Here is a 19,999-nt window from a genome sequence, read left to right on the forward strand (position 1 = left end):
CAATGGCTTATCCATTTAGAAATGGTTTGTTTTGAAATAGCCTTCCCATCTGCCCCTGCAGCAAATGCTACCAGCAGTTGTTCAGATTTTCTTTGAGGTTTAGTCCTGTCCAAGTAGAATCTAAGTTATCTGTGCACATCCAAGGAATGCAGTATCTGTTCCCCTTTGTTCTGTGGATTAGGAAAGAAGGTTGGCAAATGAATGGACTGATTAAGAGCCACACTGGATACCACCTTGGGCATGAAGGATGGATTGGTTCCGAGAGACACCCTGTCCGCATGAAAGATGATGAAAGGCTCCACTGCCATAAAGGCCTGTAATTCAGATACCCTTCTAGCTGAAGTGATTGCTAAAAGGAAAGCTGTTTTCCAAGAAAGAAATTTTAAGCCTGCAGTAGCAGCTGGCTCGAAAGGAGGTAGAGTGAGTTTCTCCAATACAAAGTTAAGGTCCCAGGCTGGGGTTGGAGCTCCCCTGGGTGGTCTCAAATTTGTGGCCCCTCTGAAGAACTGCTTGAGCTGTGGATGAGAGAAGAGGAGAGGTTCTGTGTTATAATGACCTGAAATGGCTAAGGCGTGGATTTTAATGGAAGAAAAAGACAGGCCCTTGTGAAGCATCTCAGTTAAGCATTGTAAAATCTGAGGTAAATTGGGTGCTGCTCTGCTCATCCCTTGAGTTTGGTTCCAGGCACAGAATCTTTTCCATTTTTCAGCATAAGATTTTCTAGTACTAGGCCTCCTTGCCTCTAAGATGACATCCATCACAGGTTTGCTGAGGGATGGTAAGGGAGAGTTTAAGTAATTAGCCAGGCTGCAAGGTTCAGTGTTGGAAGCTGAGGGTGCAGCATCTGGTTCTCCTGCTGAGACAGCAGGGAAGGAGCCTGAAGCAGGTGCCATGGAGATAACCATGACACACTGCGCAGGAGGGGGTACCAGTGTTGGTGCAGCCAGTCTGGAGCAGTCAAAATCATCCTTTGTTTGTCCTGTTTGACTTTTAGTAGTACTTTGGAGAGCAGAGACAGTGGGGGGAAGGCATAGACGGAAAGGTTTTTCCAGCTGAAAGACAGAGCATCCACTTTCCAGGCTTGTTTGTGGAGAGTCCTTGTGCAAAATTTGTCCAATTGGTAGTTCTGGGGGGAGGCAAACAGGTCTATATCTGGGCTCCCCCATTCGCTTGTCAACATGCTGAAAATCCTTGGTTCCAGTTTCCACTCGTGTGGGTCCATGAGGTTTCTGCTTAGTTCGTCTGCCAGTGTATTTAATTTTCTGGCAGGAATTGAGCTTGTAGGTGCACTTGGTAGCTCAAGGCTGTGTTCCACAATGCCATGACTAGTCTGCAGAGGGGGTAAGAATGTGTACCCCCCTGCTTGTTTATGTACCACATAATCGTGGTGTTGTCCGTCTTTACAATTAGTTGTCCTGGAAGAATGTAGTCCTTGAAAGCTGTCAGAGCATTCTGTACAGCTAACATTACTTTTTGATTGATATGCTGGTGCATTTGACTTGGGTTCCATTTGCCCTGAATGCACTTCCCTGCCAGGTGAGCCCCCCATGCATAGTCTGATGCATCTGTTGTTAGGGTTTGGGCTGCAAGGGGTTGGTGTAAGGCTGTCCCTTGTTTTGGTGGTAGGCCTCTGCCCAACAAAGGAACTCTAGGCATAGGCAAGGTATGATAGGAATCATTGTTTCTAGGCTGTGAGAATGTTGACTCCATAGGCTTTTTAGATACCACTGTAGTTTCCTCATATGCAGTTTTGCATATGGAATAAGAGGATTGCAGGAGGCCATGAACCCCAAAGTTTGCAGTATTTGTCTTGCAGATAGCAGAGTTTTTGTGGCCACTTGTTTGAAGTAGGTTGTCAAATGAATTTGCTTTTCTGGCATGAGGTAAGCCATCTGGGAAGTTGTATTCAAGCTTGCTCCCAGGAATGTAATTTGTTGACAGGGTACCAGTTGTGATTTCTTTTCATTTATGGTGTACCCTAGACAAGTTAGAACCCTTTTTACAAAGGCCAGATGATTTAAAAGTATGTCCTGGCTTTCTGCCTGAATTAGACAATCATCCAGGTATGGGTATATTTGAACTCTTCTTTGGCTGAAAAATGCAATAACTGGAACTAGGCACTTTATGAATACCCTGGGTGCAGTAGATAAGCCAAAGGACAGTGCAGAGAATTGATAGTGTGTGTAGTCTGCTTTGAAGCGTAGGTATCTTCTGCAAGATTCCCTGATTGGGATGTGCAGATATGCTTCTTTTAAATCTAGTGTTGCCAACCACGCATCTTTGCCTAGCATAGGAAGTAATTGGTGAAGAGTCAGCATCTTGAATTTTGGAATCTCCAGAAAGGTGTTTAGGATGGACAGGTCCAAGATAGGACGCCATGATTTGGCTTTTCTGGGTACCAGGAAAAGTCCCGAGTAGAAACCTTGTCCCTTTTCCTCTTCTGGTACCAGCTGAATAGCTCCCATGCTTAAGAGAGAAAGTACTTGTTTTTGAGCCTCTGCCCACTGATTTGGGGGTAGGTCCAGCCACCCATTTGGCGTTGGCAATGTGTGGAAGTAAAATCTGTATCCCTGGGACACTATATTTAAAACCCATTTGTCCTGGGTAATGATTTCCCAGTTCTTTGCATGAAGAGCAATCCCCCCCAAAGGGGCAGTCAGAAGATATTAAAAAGAAGTCACTTGAGACAGTTTACCATAGGGGAGAATCTTGTTATTCCCAGACTTGGAAGTGGAGGCCCCTCCACTGCTTAGTTCTGTGAGTCCCCTGGGACTGAAGCCTGGGGTTTTTTGCTGTGTCTGGGTTTGGCTTGAGAAGACCTGGAAGGGGCTGGAAAGGACCAATTCTTAGAGGGCCAGTGCCTACTAACTCTAGGAGGCTGAACTTGTAAAAAATCTTTAACAGTTTGCATAGATTTAACTTTATCTTCCATCTTTTTAAGAACTTTTTCAGCCTTGTTGGCAAACAGGTGGTCCTGATTTAAAGGAGCATCCAAAGATTGCTCCTTAAGCCAAGCATGCCTTCTAAGCACAGCCCCAGTACCAGCAGCCCTGCAAGAGGCCTCTAAAGAATCAAAACCACATTGCAAAGTATATTTTCCAACTTATTCAGCAAATCCTGTAAGTCTTTATTTTCCACACAGTCAGGAATCACCATAATTTTCTGTTTAAGCAGTCCAATAACATGTTGCTGATATTTTAACATAGGAAATTGGCAGTTTAAAGCTCTAATAGCCAAGGTTGCTGAAGTGTAAACCTTTTTACCCCATCTATCCAGCACCCTGAAGTCTCTATCAGAAAGGGTAGGACTGTTAGCAGTAGAAGCCTTAATGCCCTTGGGCCCCTGTGAAATAGTCTCTGGATCTGTAATAGGATTTTTGAAAAGGAACTTGTGAGACTCAGGGACCCTGTAGTATCTGTCAGGTTTACTGGGAGCAGGAGGCAGGGAATCAGTGGCAAAACTGGATTCCGAGAAAGCATCATCAACAATGTCTAGTACAGGAGGAATAGCCAAAGGCCTATGCTGAGGTAGGAGAAGGAAATCCCTAAGCCTCTTTTTTGAATCAGAAAATTCCTGGCTTTCCCAGTGAAAATGCTCTGTTAGAATATGTAAGGTTTCCCCAAAAGAAAAATCCTCAGAAGGGGAAGCAAAGGGAATAGAGTCCTCTGCATCAGAATCCTCAAGTAGGTAAGGACAAATCCAGATCAGCCAAAGAGTCAGAAAAAACAGAATCCTGATCAGAAGATTCATAGTCAATCTCAGCCCTAAGCCTCTTAGAAGGGGGGGTTGGCTACCCCTGATTAGTTATTAGATCTTCAGCCATTTTTATCATTTGTTTTTTAGGCATAGAGACTTGAGCATGTGGCCTGGGCGTTGTATTTTTAGATATGGATTGAGATTTAGGCCTTAGTAATGAAGTAGGCATCGATTTAATATGCAAGTCCGTAGGCCTGAATACACCCTCAGAAGCTGGTGCCTGCACAGCGGCTCCGGACCCATCCAAGGTAGAGACATCCACGGGTTCCATAGCTGAAGTATCTTGCAGCATACAAGACTCCAAATGGGTCTCAGTAGAGGCCTGTGAATCAGAAGTAGCAGGTATCAGGGGCTGCAAAAGCACCTCACTGAGTACTGGCGGATTGGCGGCTGGCTTAGGAGAAGCGTCATCAGCAGTTTTGGACTTTGGCAACCTGTCTCTGTCTTTATCTTTGCGTTTTTTCAGAATCCCGGTAGTTGGATGGCTAGCCGATGACATTTCTGGATAATTAAACCGAGAACAGAAATATTTAGAGGCAAAAATATACCGATGACGGATAGTGCGCTGATTAAATAAAGCACACAACTGACAGCAAGGTACGTCGTGGTCAGGGTCTAGGCAAGGAATACAGTACGAATGAAAATCTTTGAGGTATTTGCTTTCCACAAGTAATGCAATTATTAACTTTTACTGACATCAGTAAGGAGCAAGAAAAAGTTTCCCCAACAGGGTACTTAGCTTTTAGTTGAAGACTTCGGTTCTGAAACTCGAAAATGAAAATTTCAGAAGTCAGCTGACCAGCACTTGCGAACTGCTTCTGCTTCGGGCACCGCATGGCAAGAAAGGCTGATGTAATGGCATTGGCTGCATGTTTTATACCCCTATGACCTGACGTCATGGAAGAAGGGACAGCAACCGAAGAAGGACCCAAGACTTTGTTAATCAGGCTGACTGAGGGCAGCCTGCAAGCAGATTACCCAAATGTAATGACTGCAACAGTGAAACACGAAGAACATCAGATTAAGATACTATAGGGGAATGTCCTTCCCAAGTGCTCTCTCGGTACACAGCAAAGGAGATGGGACTGGTAGGAGTATTTGAAATCAAAATATGATCTCACTGTACTCAGTTGAGTGAGCAAATGAGATGGGTCCAGGAGGAGTGTGCAAAAACAGATTTACAGCAGGGGTAGGCAATTCCAAAGCCACCAACAACAGATAGGGAGGGTGGGGAAATAACTGCAGATAGACAGACACAATATTTACTGAATCAAAGACACACACAATATTTACTGAATCAAATCTTAAATAAGTGCAGAGAAAAGTATACTTAAATCAGCTTGTGTCCAGTTGATATATGCAGACAAGTCTCAGTAGTCAGCAGCTCCGATAAAAATGATTGCTAGAAATGTAACCAACACAGATTTTAATGCAAGCAGAACCCCCCAGGCTAACACTAACACAGGAATTTCAAAGCAGTCTAACAACTTTCAATGAGCCCAGATGGCTACACTTTTTCACACTTCAGGCAGTTAACTGCAGATAGACAGAGACACACAACATTTACTGAATCAAAGACACACAATATTTACGGAATCAAATCTTAAGTGCAGAGAAAATGTGTTCAGTTGATATTTGCAGTCAAGTCTCTTGGCAAAAATTAAAAGTTTAACTTTGCACAAAGACTTAGCTGTCAGTCGCAATAAGTGAGACTGGTGACAGTGTGTCTTAATCAGCACTTTGGATAGTATTGAATGCAAAAAATGTATCTACTATTTAATTTCTCAATAGTTCAGCATGTTAATGATGTGTTTTATGAATAACAGCACAAGCAGTGCAGGTTTGCATGTACATTCTGGATAATTTACCTTTAAGGCTCATAGCACATGTTTTTTTCTGTACTTGAACTTCAGCTGCACATTTAACATGTGTGTGTCATGGATGTTAAACAAGATAGTGTGATCTGTGTCACCTGCAGTTCTCATAGCACTGATTATACTAAAACCACATTTATGCATGCAAGACATACCTCTCAACTGTACGGATTTTCGCAAATTATCCAGATTTTTGACTCAAATATGTGGTCTGTTCCTCATAAAATCTTTGGTTTTCTGGCAAATCCTAGAGAACTGAAGTTAATAAATAATGACCAAATAATGATATTTATTTGAGTTTCAGACGTCATATTCTTCAGAAAATGCATGCTAACACAAATCCTGTTATTCTAGCAGGTTTGTAAGTTTATAACAGCAATATTTAAAAGCTATCCCTATTTTTGGGCCTTTGTCCCCCCCATTATTTTTAGGCTTTGTCCAGATTTCTTGCTTTAAGAGGTTGAGGGGTATGGTGCAAGACATTACAAACAGTACTTCTGCAAAAGTATGAGGCAGTACAATTAGCAACATAATGCTTTAAGGAAATCTAAATAGCACGGCAACACAGCCATAGCTGTCAACTATCCAGATTTTTGCAAAATGTTCGGATTTCTTACTCATATTTTTGGTCCATTTCTCATGAAATTGTAGTCTCCTGGCAAATCACTGACGACTGGAATTTAAAAATAATGGCAGACATTTGATTTTCAGACTTAATATCCTTCAGAAAATTCATGATAACGCAAAACATAGTATTCTATCCACTTTCTAAGTTTGTAAGAACAATACTTGAAAATATACCCTATTTTTGGGCCTTTGTCCCCCACCCATTATTTGTGGCTTTGTACAGATTCCTTGCTCTAAGAGGTTAAGAGGTATGTGCACAGCTTTAAAAATATGCATGACCATGTCTTCAGTGGAATATAGTTTTCATTATCCCAAGTGCACATTGCACTGATGTATGCTACACAGAACATCACCTCCTGTGCACTCTGTATGGATCCTTCCTCAATATGTTTTATAATATAAATACAAGATAATGTCAATGAAAATAACACAGCATCACATAAAGCCAGCAATTATAAAAGTATTTCTTATTATTTCTGTGGCATTCGGCATGGAGCTCTTTCAGCATGCATGAATAATTGTAGAGAGCTGTTACTTCATGTTCTGTTGCAAAAATGCAGAAACAAAATATGAGGTGCTAAGACTTTGCCATAGGCTACAGGAATAAGCTTGGCCTTGGCACACATATCCATTAGCATTGAATATACTGAAAAAAAAACAATGCAATGGAAACTTTTCCAGAGGTATACATAGTTACTGCAAAATATTCCCCCCCAATAAAGGAGCATCTCAAAGTGCAACAATTACAGGGTTGTCAGAAGTAGGGGTATATCTAATCATTTTTAAAATTGTACATCTCAACTTATGATGCCAGTTCTCCTGTGACAGCAACAGTTAATATGCAAAATAAACAAGTTCAGGTTCCTTTGTATCATGCTTTTGATTCCAAGATGCTATCACTCAGAGTTTTTAAAATTTTAAATGCCAACAAAGAATTTTGTAATAATTAAGCACAATTTACATAAGGACACCACTAAAAGACAACAATATCATGGAGATTTAAATTTTCATATTTGTTTGAGACCATGTTCATGTAATGAATACTATTAACCATACCCAAGATCATGTCCCAAGATGGTAATATATCACTTGAAATGTAACTTAGATGTCAGTATCAACCAGCAGATGTTGGAGTCTATGTGAAGCATTTGTAAATACACTGACCAGAACACACGGCCCAGTCTTTCTGTCATGTTTCTCAGCTGAAGTGGACTTTAAAGAAATCTTGCAAACATTTTATTCCAGTGTATTGCTGTGCTTTGTCACACGTATGGTTGTCTACCTTATCCATCATTGCATACAGGCCAGTACATGCAGTATTTGGAATGGGTAGTGATTCTGTGCCACTTTCCCTGATATCCTTGAGAATATATGGCAGGCAATGGTGAGGACAGTGTTCCATTTAGATCAAAAGGTGGTGTGAGTAGGAGTTTAAGATGTTTGTTGTCTCCTCATGAAATGTTACAGCCAACAGCCAGCAGGTTGCTGCAGGATATCTACACTGAGTCTCAGTGTAAGTCTGTGGCTTGGAATAGCATGCCCAAAGCTGCCACTGGTACAAATGGCATTCCCCACTTGAATAAACAATTCTGTCACCATTATAATGACTTGCAAAGGTACAAGCAGGACCTCTTTTCACCTATGGGAGGGATGATATTATTCTCACGACCAACTTGAGTAAGTATAGTGGTCCATTACCAGGCAATACAATACCATGACTTGCCAACACAAACAGCTGATCATTAATTTTCATTTTTGTTCTCTCTAGCTTCCTCAGAGCTTGAAGGAAATGGAGAAGTACATCAGTACAGACTACAATGCCTCTGAGAAGAATGGAGTAAGTATGGTCCAGGTTTGACTGATAGCCATTTAATTACAGCTGTGATTTAAAAATGAGTTTTATCAGTTCTATGGACATCAGTCCATAGGTGGGTACTAGGCTATTGGCCCTAGGGCCTATATAAGCATAGCCAAACGGTACCGTGGCTTTTGCCACCCAAGAAAATTATTTTCCTGTGCCACTGTCGAGCAGAGCCACAGAAGTGATCCCCGGGGTGAATTTCCTATCTCCCATCCAATCATCAAGATTTTTCTTGAAGAGTGCTAATGAGGAGCTTTGTTTGATATAGATAGGTAGTTTGTTCCAGAGTATGGGAAGACTCTGAGATAGGAATCTATCCCTCCAGCATGTTCTGTTTATTGTGGTGACAAGGTTTAGGTCCCTAGAGCGTGTAGCTCAGAGGGATTGGGATTTCTTTACGTGGAGCATGTCCAACAGCTCTGAGTTTGACATAGCTTTGTATGTTAGGCAGAGATCGCCTCTGAGTAAGCGATATGTGACAGAGTAAAGCTGGAGTTTTTTGGGACTGTCTGCGTAGGGCATCTGTTTGAGGCTGGTAATCCTCTTTGTTTGGTATTTCTGTGGCCTTTCCAGTTGTTGTAGATGTCTTGTGAGGTACATACCAAATGGGGCGTTGTACTTTATAATGGGTCTAATGAGTGATGAGTTGAGGGGAACAATGACCTCTTTTTCCCTGGATGAGAAACCTTTTGTGATGAGGTGTGCCACGTAGAAGGATTTCCTGACTACTGTGGCGATGTGATTATCAAAAGAGAGACTATTGTTCACCTGTATCCCAAGGTCTCTTATCACACTTTTGGTGTTAAGTAGACTACCGCCTATGTGGTAGTTCATGGGTACAGAGCTTTTACCAAAAGGGGTGACAATGCACTTTTTGGCATTGACCTTGAGGTCATGGTTTGACAAGAGGCATCTGTCTCAGTGAGGCCCTCTTGTAGGATGTCCACATCATTAGGAGATTTGATTATGGCTCCTAGTTTGCAGTCATCTGCAAACTTTGTTAGCCAAAGACCTTCTGTGTTAGCCTGTACTTCAGAGAAGTAGATACCAAACAGGAGAGGACCTAGGACTGAACCCTGTGGTACTCCACTTGTCACTGGTCTGAAGTTGCATTTAGAGTCTGCTACTTTCACAGTGTGGGTTCGGTCAGTGAGCCAGTTGGCAACCCATCTTGTGACATAGGGATTTATACCTAATTTAGTGAATTTGTCTATAATTCCAGAGTGGGGGATGGTGCTGAAAGCCTTGGCGCGATCTAGATAGGCTGTGTGTACCACCTTACCCTCATCTACAGCTTTGGTGACCGCTTCAAAGAAGTCTATCAGGTTTAGGAGACATGATCTGCCTTTTACAAACCCGAACTGGGTGGGTCGAGTTTGGAGATTACCAATGTCATTGTTTATAAGTTCCATGATGATACGCTCCATAGCCTTGCAGACCAGGCTCGTCAGGCTAATGGGGCAGTAGTTCCCAGGGTCCGTGGAGACTCCCCCTTTGTAGAGTGGGATAACTGTTGCTGTGCTCCATTCAGTGGGCACTAAGCCTGAGGTGAGGCTATGATTGAACATGGTACTTAGGTAGGGTGCCAGTTTGTTCTGTAGTTCATGTAGAACACAGCCTGGGATGTTGTCAGGTCCCATGGATGCTGTGTTCTTGGCTTTAGAGAGTGTGTTTTTTACCTGTGCTGCCGTGATTGCTTGGCTCAGTAATATATGAGTAAGTGTACTCTATATACAGACAAACCATTCATACATGCATAAATAGCCCTTGCGAAATTGCATTAGCCAGTGTTTCAGTCAGTGTAGATGTTTGTGGGTTCAAATCCCAGCAGCAGCTGTTAGTCTGTATTACTTAAATATTTAATATTCTGTAATCAATAACTTAGAATGACATTTTTCTCATTTCACATAGACATTTAATGAGTTGTATTGCATAAAACTGATGTCCAGTAGTCAAACTATTTGCATAATGTGTATAATATTTATGACATTAAGGTTTACTTTGATACATATGTATGGCTTCACATTCAAATGTGAATGCGACGAATCTAGATTTTTAAATCTCTACTTGCTTCTGACTCTGTCACTGTCTCTTAGCAACTAAGAAACAGTGTGTAAGCCATTTGCTTTATCATGGAATTAGAGATATTTTTCCTCCTGTCCTGATTTTTTCTTCCTGCATAACTGCCTCATAAACAAGAAAGTGACCTTAGGACTGGCACGCAGTGACCTAAGGACTGATACAAATTCCAATGAAAGCATATCACACATTTCCTCCTACTGCGCAAGCTTCGGTGTTTATTTTAAGTTTTTCCTCCTAGCTCTTAATTAGGCTATAGCTAGCACTATCTTCTCGGTTGCCTCATCCCCCCTTTTTACTGTTACATTGCCCAACTGTCTATATAAACTTATAATACCTAGTTACTACATCTGCCCAGCATTCAAACAATTTTAGACCCAGTGCTTTAAATTCTAGGACAATACTTTGTTTTTATACTATTTGTTCTCAAGGTCACACATTATTTCTATACTTCCTTTACAATCTCCCCTTGGCTTTCTCCTCTAACTTTAGTGGCACTCACCTTGGAAAGCCTTGGCATTTTGGATTCACTGATTGTTTTTCTTTCTTAGTGATCCTCTGCTCATGTCTCTGTTTGCAGTTCATCTGTTTTATTTTACCTTTTCCTCCAATCATATTTCTTCACTGTTTGCTTCTCCTGTCTGTACCCCTCCCCCTTTTAATTCCTGCCCTCCATTCATGGTATCATCTTGACCCCTCCCTTCCTTGTGATTCTCAACTGATATTACTTAGCATCCTGAATCTCACAGGCACATTTTTAAATCTCTACTTGCATCTGACCCTGTCGCAACCCCTTGGAAAACTGAGAAATAGTGTGCAAGTCATGTAAGCGTCATTAATTCTATGTCTTTTTATCTGTTTTAGTCATTTAATATGTGTGCTGGTACTTTTGATTAAATGGAACTTTGTTCAACTCTAGAGTTATTTGAACTATATTATGTCCATCTGTGACCACATTTTGGTGTTCACCCAGTTATAAGTGGTTGTTTCTTTTGAAAAGTGTCTAGGTTACTACTGACTGCAGCTCTTCAAAATTTGTTACAGAACTTGCTTGCATTGCGACTGAATTATTAAGCTGCAGTTTTTTACTTGTATTGAGAATTTATGCAGTCATTTATTGCCTTGAGCTATATAACACTTGACCATCTAGTGAATTTATTGGTTTTGACCTACATTTGACTCGGTGACTTGGTGGCCATTGTTTTGTATGGATCATTTATAATATTTTGTTGGTCAATGTTTTGTTGTAAGCTGTTTCCAACTTTATTGTTAACTTAACATTTTAAGAATTTACTGCGTTTGTTATTGACATTGATTAAGAATGTATAAACTTACTGCATTTTACAGTTAAAACTTCATAGTGTTTATTGACTGTTAATTTACTTCCTATATATTTGCTTTACTATTCAATTGCTATTTTCTTTATGACTGGCCAGTTATTTTTTAAAATTTACAGTGTTGGTTTCTTGTTTTCTTAGCTGCTGTTTTCTCTCCTTTTCTAGTGTCAGTTTGTAAGGTCTCTTTCTCTTTCCATTCATTAAAACTAGCTTCTTTTCTGCATATACTGTAACATCTATCATTTTTTTCCTTCAACTTCTCTCTTCTTTATGCTCCTTCATTCTTCCACTCTAGCATTCTCTCATGCCTCCTATTTACTGCTGTCTTTAGTGTGTCATCCATTGCTTTTTTAAATCTTTTTTCTATTTTATTTTACATTTGCTTTATCGTGGAATTAGTGATCTTTTTCCTCCCATCCTGATTTCTTTTTCTTCCTGCATTACTGCCTTCTAAACAAGAAAGTGACATAAGAACTGGCATGCAGGGAACTAAGGAATGTTACAAACTCCTCTGAAAGCACATCGTATGTCTCCTACTGCTCAAGCTTCTGTATTTATTTTAAGTTCATCCTCCTAGTTCTTAATTAGGCTGTAACTAGCACTATACTTGGATGCCTTATTCATCATCCCCCTTTTTACTGTTATATTGCCTAACTTTCTATATAAATTCTCATACATATTTGATGCATCTCCCCTGCATTCAAATTTTTTTAGACCCAGTGCTTTGAATTCTAGGACACTACTTTGCCTTTATATCATTTCTTCTCAAGGTCTCCCATAATTTCCATACTTCCATTATAATTTCCCCTTGGTATTCTCCTTGAACGTTAGTGGCACTCACCTTGGCTTTTTGGATTCACAGATTATTTTTTTGTTTCTTAGCGATCCTCTGCTCATGGCTCTTCCCTCTCTGTTCGCCATCACTATGATCGGGCTCACTTCACTCCCCTACCCACCCCCTTTCCCACACACCCCTGCAACCTCTGCATTTATAGCTGTTTCCCTTTGCATCTTTACTACACCCCGTCCTACCATCCTTAACCAATTATACTCTCTTTTTTCCCTCACATTCCTTTGTCTCCCGGTCATTTCCACACTTCCTATATTAGATTTCCTCTTCACTCCTCCCACTTAAATCACCATATCTTTTTCTACCTTTTCCCTCCATTTCAATCTACACTTTATATCAGGCATGGGCAAACTACGGCCCGGGGGCCACATACGGCCCGTTAAACGTTTTGATTCGGCCCGCCAAACTTGAAAAAATTTAATAAATTAACCTTGTTAATGTTTTATTTCCCCTGCAATTCTGATGTTTTCTCACTAGATGGCGCACTCTAGATATATTGGCTTTGTTGTGGTGAAGCATAGGCCTATTACTCCACGTTTGCACTTCACCCTTTGACCCACCGCCCCTCTATGAAGAAGAGCGGACCCAAGAAAAGGAAAGTGGACAAAGAATGTCGAGTGTTCAATAAGGAGTGGACAACTAAATATTTTTTCGCCGAACACCGATCATCTGCTGTTTGCCTGATATGCCAAGAAACTGTGGCGGTTTTTAAAGAGTATAATATTAACTTTGTTCGGCTCTACCTTCTTGTGTGAACAGACCTTCAGCGTCTTGAACATCAACAAAGCCAGCCACAGATCCAAGTTAACAGACCTACACCTCAGATCCATCCTGAGAATCGCCACAACAAAACTAACTCCAGACTTTGATGCGCTGGCTAAAAAAGGAGACCAACAACACTGCTCCCATTAAAATGTGTGTGTCTCCGTGATACGCACGTTGTTAAAATAAACAGTGCGCGCAGATCAAATATAACGCTTCACAGACTGACTTGCTGCAACTGTTTCGTCCTTGCACTGGTCGTTGTTGACTTTTGGCACCGGGGAAACAAATTGAATAAAAGGAACAGGACAAGTACATCTGAATCTCCTACTGTTTTTGAAAAAAAAGACAGTCAGGAGGAGAGTGATGCTGATATCCTGAAGGACAACAGAACTTTCAGTGCTTTAAAATAAAATGGTCATTTATTTGATTTTCAGTGTTTAAAGACACATTTCGAAGTCAGAGATTTTATTGTAATGCTTTTCTTCATTTTCATTGGAAATTAAAGCACATGTTTTCTCCATATCCCTAGATGTGTATTTTTCCCCCAATGAGGTGATGTTTTCAAAGCATGCCATCTATCTGCTCCTGTTCCGGCCCCTTTGTCAAATGTTAGAACTCAATGTGGCCCACAAATCAAAAAGTTTGCCCACCCCATTAAGCTGTTTACTTAACAGCTTAGGCCATGGCTACAATTTGGCTCCTGGAGAACAAAGTCTAATGACTTCTTACTTTCTCTTTGTCAATTACTTAAAACTGTAAAGCTCATCAGATGAGGAACTGAAAACACAGTTGCAGGTTGCCAAAACTTTTTCAGATGATATTGGAATGTCATTTGGTCTTAATAAATGTGCAAAAGCAACCTTTAAAAAAGGAAAACTTCAGTACCAGGAAAACATCAGTTTGTGACACGAAATGCGATACAAAAGAACTTGAGCAAGAGGGAGTGTATAAATACTTGGGAATTGAAGGATCAGCAATAAAACATGAAAAAATGTGAATAAAACTCAGTAAGGAATACTTTTAGAAGACTTAAATTAATCCCGAGAACAGCATTGACATCTAGGAACAAGATCCAAGCAGTAAATAAATTTGCTCTTCCTGTCCTTACAGTTTTGGAGAGATTGACTGGCCCCAAAAAGTGTACGATAAATTGGATATTAAAACCAGAAGAATGCTTCATGCTCACCAAATGATATATATATATATATAAAAAAGTATATACCCAGATTATATATTTCTCGTTCTGAAGGATGGATGGGCCTCCTTGAAACTGATTTCATGTATAGATCTGCAATCATAGACTCCACACATTTACTGACCTTCACAAGATACAAATGCAGTGAAAGTTTTGAAACGAGGAGAATAAATCTAAGATGACATCTCTGCTTAATCTAGCAGAAGCAGATAGACATCAAGCAGAAATGGAAATCAAACCAGAAGGGGATGAAAAAGGCAGCAACTGAATGTGCCAAAAAACGAGAGAGAATATAAGGTAAAGGACCAGATGAGAAGGCAAGAAATTCAGAACAAATATAGTTGCAAGTATAGAAAATTTCTGGAAGAGCCTCATGTTGATCAAGCAGGAATGCTTAAGGAAAGGCAAATTCAAACCAAGAAATGAAAGGTCAATATTGGCAGCCCAAGATAGTGGGCTACATACACGATGGTTTACAAAGTCCATTGAAATGTAGGAGAAACGGACAAATGTAGGTTTTGTAAAACCAAATTGGAAACAGTCACACACCTTGTTGTGACACACTAATGGCAGACTGTACTCTTAAAAGCATAATAATGTGGCCAGACTGTTGCACTGGGGATTGTGCAAACATTTTAGTATACACTGGAAACATGAGCCACAAAGCATCATAACAGTTCAAACCAGATGCTAGAAAACCAGATATAGTGGTCCAAGAAAAGAATACAAAAGTAGTATTGATCATTGAAATTGCCACACCCAGTGACTACAGTGTCTTGCGTACAGAGACAAAGTCATCAAATACCAGGATCTGCAGGCATAAATGAGCCATGTGGAAGAAAGATACCCAGACAGTTGCAATAGTAGTAGGTGCAACGAGTCTTATAAAAAAGAATTTACAATAGTATTTAGATACGTTACCAATCCATGTAACCCCAAACAGGAGTCATTACTGGGCACACGTCAGGTGCTGCAAAGAGCACTACTGGCTGACAAAGATTCAAACAATACTAATTTCATACTTTGATTTAGGAATGGAGTCCATTCACGGCATAGTATTAGAAACCCAAAAGACTTGGAAAAATTAAAAAAAAAAAAAAAAAAGGGACATTTTTGACATTCACTGAATTGATGGAGTTGGAGTGTATGGAGGGTATGCATGGTAGTGTGCTTGACATGTTTGCGTAGTGTAGTCCCGACACAGGGCAGCCTCTAGGAGTCAAACCAAACTCTCCAGCATGTGTTTTTGTCATCTCATATGTGAAGCAGGCCTCTCATGCAGATAATGCACACAGGGTTATACTCTCGTATATGGGGCAGCTGCTGAAGGGCTGAGTAAAACATTGCCATCTAGGCATGCCACAGACACCTATAGACAACCTGACTGGTTCCAGGCTGTGTGGAACAGGTGTTCAGGGCCACGGCTGACTTTTTGTGGGCATTACCATAGCCTTTACAGTTTCTGCAGATGTCTGCATAGATGCACAGCAGACAAGCCATGCTGCAATGTATTGTTGTAGTGACAGAGGACAATTCAGAGCTACTGGCCACCATTTGTTTGGATGTGGTCCCTTACGTACCACATACAAGCATTTTCTGACCACTGCTACTACTTGGTGCCCGACTGCAACACTGTCGTCATCCTGACTACACAGGTCTGCTATTGCAGTGTGTGCATTTATGGTGTTGGTGCTGCTGTGGGGAATACTGGGGCCATGTCCTTGCTGTATGGTATGCTGACACCGTTGTCGACATTCAGCGTGAGGTCAGGACCTTGGCACCATTCTATACCCACTGCTGTGTGTTAACAGCAGTTTGTGGCTCAATGACAGACTACACAATTCTTACAGTTGGCACAGACTTAAGCAGTACGTACATAGGGGGGTGATGCCAGTTAACATTCATGCATATATACACTTGGGTCATTGGAGGCAGCAGGTAGTTACAGGACCTTCACATGTCTACACATTGCGCACACACAGGTGACAGATTGTGGTTGCCACCTTATCAAATGTGGACTGTAGGGCATGTCTTGTAATAACGTGACAGCTGGCAGGACATATCATAACCATGGTTAAGTGCAACATACAGGACTTCCTTTGTTGTGCTATGACACCTTCTTTGTGTAACATTATATTAGCTTAGACTATTTGTCATAACATGAAGGTGCTGCCGATATGCAACAACTGCTCTATACGATTAGTAGACAACTTTATGAACTTTTGTCTTACACTCTCAGGACCTCTGTATTGTTTCAGTTGTCATCACAGGTCACACCTTGCCAAACATGGACTGCAACCTGCCAGGTGGTACAGATGGTGACCATAGTTCTGACCTCTACATATGTCTGCAAAACGTCCTGATGTTTGCCACATATTTTGTTTCCGTTTGTCACAACTTTGTGGTTTTCTGGCAAATTGTTGGAAAAGCCTGACTACAGAGTATGGATAGATATTATGTCACAACACATACCCTTTGAAAAGTGCACTCAAATGCACAACCTGCTCTGGTATCTACTTTCCATGCATGTCACAGCAATATGTGACGCTTGTGCACAATGTTTGGTCTTCATAGATTAGGTTCATACTAATCTATGAACCCATGGCTCCAGTACATAAGCATCCCCCACTAGATGGCCATGTGGGATGTCCGCCCTGGCAAATGCCTGGTACAGCTGTGAGGTATGCCATTTGTGGGTGCCCTGTGGCTGCCAGCACACACACATTGATAATACCCTGGGCATTGCACATGAAGTGATGGCCCTTGCGGTTGTAGATTCTACCCTCCACACCAGTTTAGCAGGTTGTGAATCATTGCACCCCCACATCTGCTGTGTTCCTCAGTTTGTGCTGCAGTGTTATAAGGCTACAGGTTGGCCATCGCTGTCAACTCTTATAGAAGGACATCTGGACAGGCTCATATATAACAGACACAGGCCCAGACATCAGGACAGGGTGTTACTATTGCTGTTCCAAGCATAGACAGTCGGTTAGTTTGCATTTTTTATGGATATGAAATCTACTTAACTGTTATTGATGTTTCACTCAATCTTTATTGGACATATTATGGGGAGCAGAACAAATATGAGGCATGGTGCACAAACTGACACTGTCATTGCAGGGATATGGACGGTGCCCACTGACTTGTCAGTAGACAAGTCACATGGCAGCCTTTTATAACCTGGCACTACACTGACTTGTCACAACCTGCTGTTCTACTAGGCACTGTGTAGGTTACTCAGAGCTGTGTACCGTCACTTAATTTCTCCAAGTCTTTTGGGTTTCTAATACCATGACGGGAATGGATCCCATTCCTAAGTCAAAGTACAATTAAAGTTCATGAAATTAGTACTGTTTCACTCTTTGATGTTAGCAAAAAGTGCTACTCGCAGCACCCGCAATGTGCCCAGTAAAGACTCCTTTAATTCATACTGTGTTACATGAATTGGTAACATCTAAAATAAGACTGTAAACTTTCTCATACAACCAGTTGCTCCTACTACTAGTGGAACTGTTATCTTTCCTCCACATGGCCCTCGTTTCTGCCTGCAGAGAGAGGTATTTTATGACTTTGCATCTCTCTGTACGCAAAACACTGTAGTCACTAGATGTGGCAATTTCAATGATCAATGCTACTTTTGTCTTCTTTTCTTGGACCACTATATCCAGTTTCCTAGCATCTATCTTTTGAACTGTTGGTATTGGGTGATCTCATGTGATGTAAACTTCATTATTTTCTAGGAGTCTCTGTGGCTCATATTTCCAGTGTTTTTCAGCCACTTCAATACCATAGTGCTTGAACAATCTCGCCACATTATTATGCCTTTCAGTATACAGCCATTAGAGTCGCAACCAGCATAAGATGGCCGTTCCCAATTCGGTTCCACAAAACCTACATATGTCTGTTTCTCCACATTTTCAATGGACTTAGTAAACCAGCATGTACATAGCCCATTATCTTGGGGCTGCCAATATTAACCTTTCATTTTTTGATGTAAATTCACCTCTCCTTAAGCATTCCTGCATTCATTCTTGATCAACATGAGGCTCTTCTAAAAGTTTTCTATACTTGCTATGTTTTTTTTTTCCACATTTCTTGCCTTCTCACCTGGTCCTTCACCTTATATTCTTTTTGTATTTTAGCAAATTCAGTTTCTACCTGTTTTTTATCCACTTCTGATTTGATTTCCATTCCTGCTTGATGTAGATATGCTTCTACTATATTAAGCAGAGATCTTAGATTTATTCTCACGTTTCAAAACTTTCACCACATTTGGATCTTGTGAAGTCAGTAGATGTGTGGAGTCCCACGATTGCAGATCTATACATGTAACCAATTTCAAGGAGACCCCATCCCTCCTTCAGAATGGGGAATAATCTTGGTATACACCGATTTTTATAAATCATTTGGTGAGTATAAAGCAGCCTTCTTGTTTTACTATCCAATCTATCCAACACTTTTTGGGGCCAGTCAATCACTCCAAAACTAAGTTAGGACAGGAAAAGCAAATTGATTTACAGCTTGGATCTTGCTCCTAGGTGTCAGTGCTGTTTTCAGTATTAATTTAAGTCTTCTAAAGTACTCTTTACTAAGCTTTATTCACATTTGTTCATGTTTTATTGCTGAGCCTTCAATTCCCAAGCATTTATATACCCCCTCTTGCTCAAGTTTTTACATCACATTCGTGTCCCAAACTGACGTTTTCCTGGTGATGCAATTTTCCTTTTTTAAAGGTTGCTTATGCACATTTATTAAGACCAAATGGTATGTCCATATGTGTGACCCTCTGTCCCTTTGTCCAGCTTTCCTACTGTTACAAATATTGAATTCTGGACAGTGAGTACAGCTCCTATTGTAGACGTAGCTGACATGCAAAATATTTGGCACTGCCAGTCTCAGCTCACAGACCCTGTCGACCACAGTACTGTACCTAGACCACTAAACCACAACATCCAACAGTAAGTGCTGCCTACTTCCTGACTGTATTAACCATGCACTGACATAGAACATTTACTCCTGCATATAATGAACATGGAACAAGTTAGCAAGTTGATTGGGACAGCAGTGGGAATGTGTGGGCTGCTGCTATTACCCTACAAACAAATGTTGTTGCATTTCTATGGAAACATGGATGTGTTGGGGGAGGGGAAGCATACCTCTCAATTGTACAAATTTCCACAGACTGTCCAAATGTTTGCTTCATAGTTTAGATCCATTTAGCATACGAATGTGGTTGTCTTGGAAAATACTGGCATATCATTACACATCAAAGTTAGAAAGTAATGACAGACATTTGAGTATCAGACTTCTTACCCTTCAGAGACTTAATGCAACAGCAAGACCTGTTCTAATATCACTGTTTGTCTCAGCAATATTTATTTTATTTTACATTTGTTGACCAGGATAGTCTGACTGGATACAAGTCCATTTTCAACAGTGGCCCGGGGAGAAAAACTCCCAGATAATACACATAATTGTCCCTATTTGTGGGCCATTGCCACACATTTCTTTATGGCTTTGTACAGATACTTGCTGTGAGGCTGAAGTGTGTATGGGACTTAACATTGACATCCATGCATGTGACCTATGACCCACAGTTTTAGCCCCCACATATACTGCCTTGAGTTTTGGCACCTTGGGGACTACTGTATATAC

This window comes from Protopterus annectens, chromosome 15.part0, assembly GCF_019279795.1.
Source record: "Protopterus annectens isolate FY-2018-M chromosome 15.part0, PAN1.0, whole genome shotgun sequence".
Taxonomy (NCBI): Eukaryota; Metazoa; Chordata; order Ceratodontiformes; family Protopteridae; genus Protopterus; species Protopterus annectens.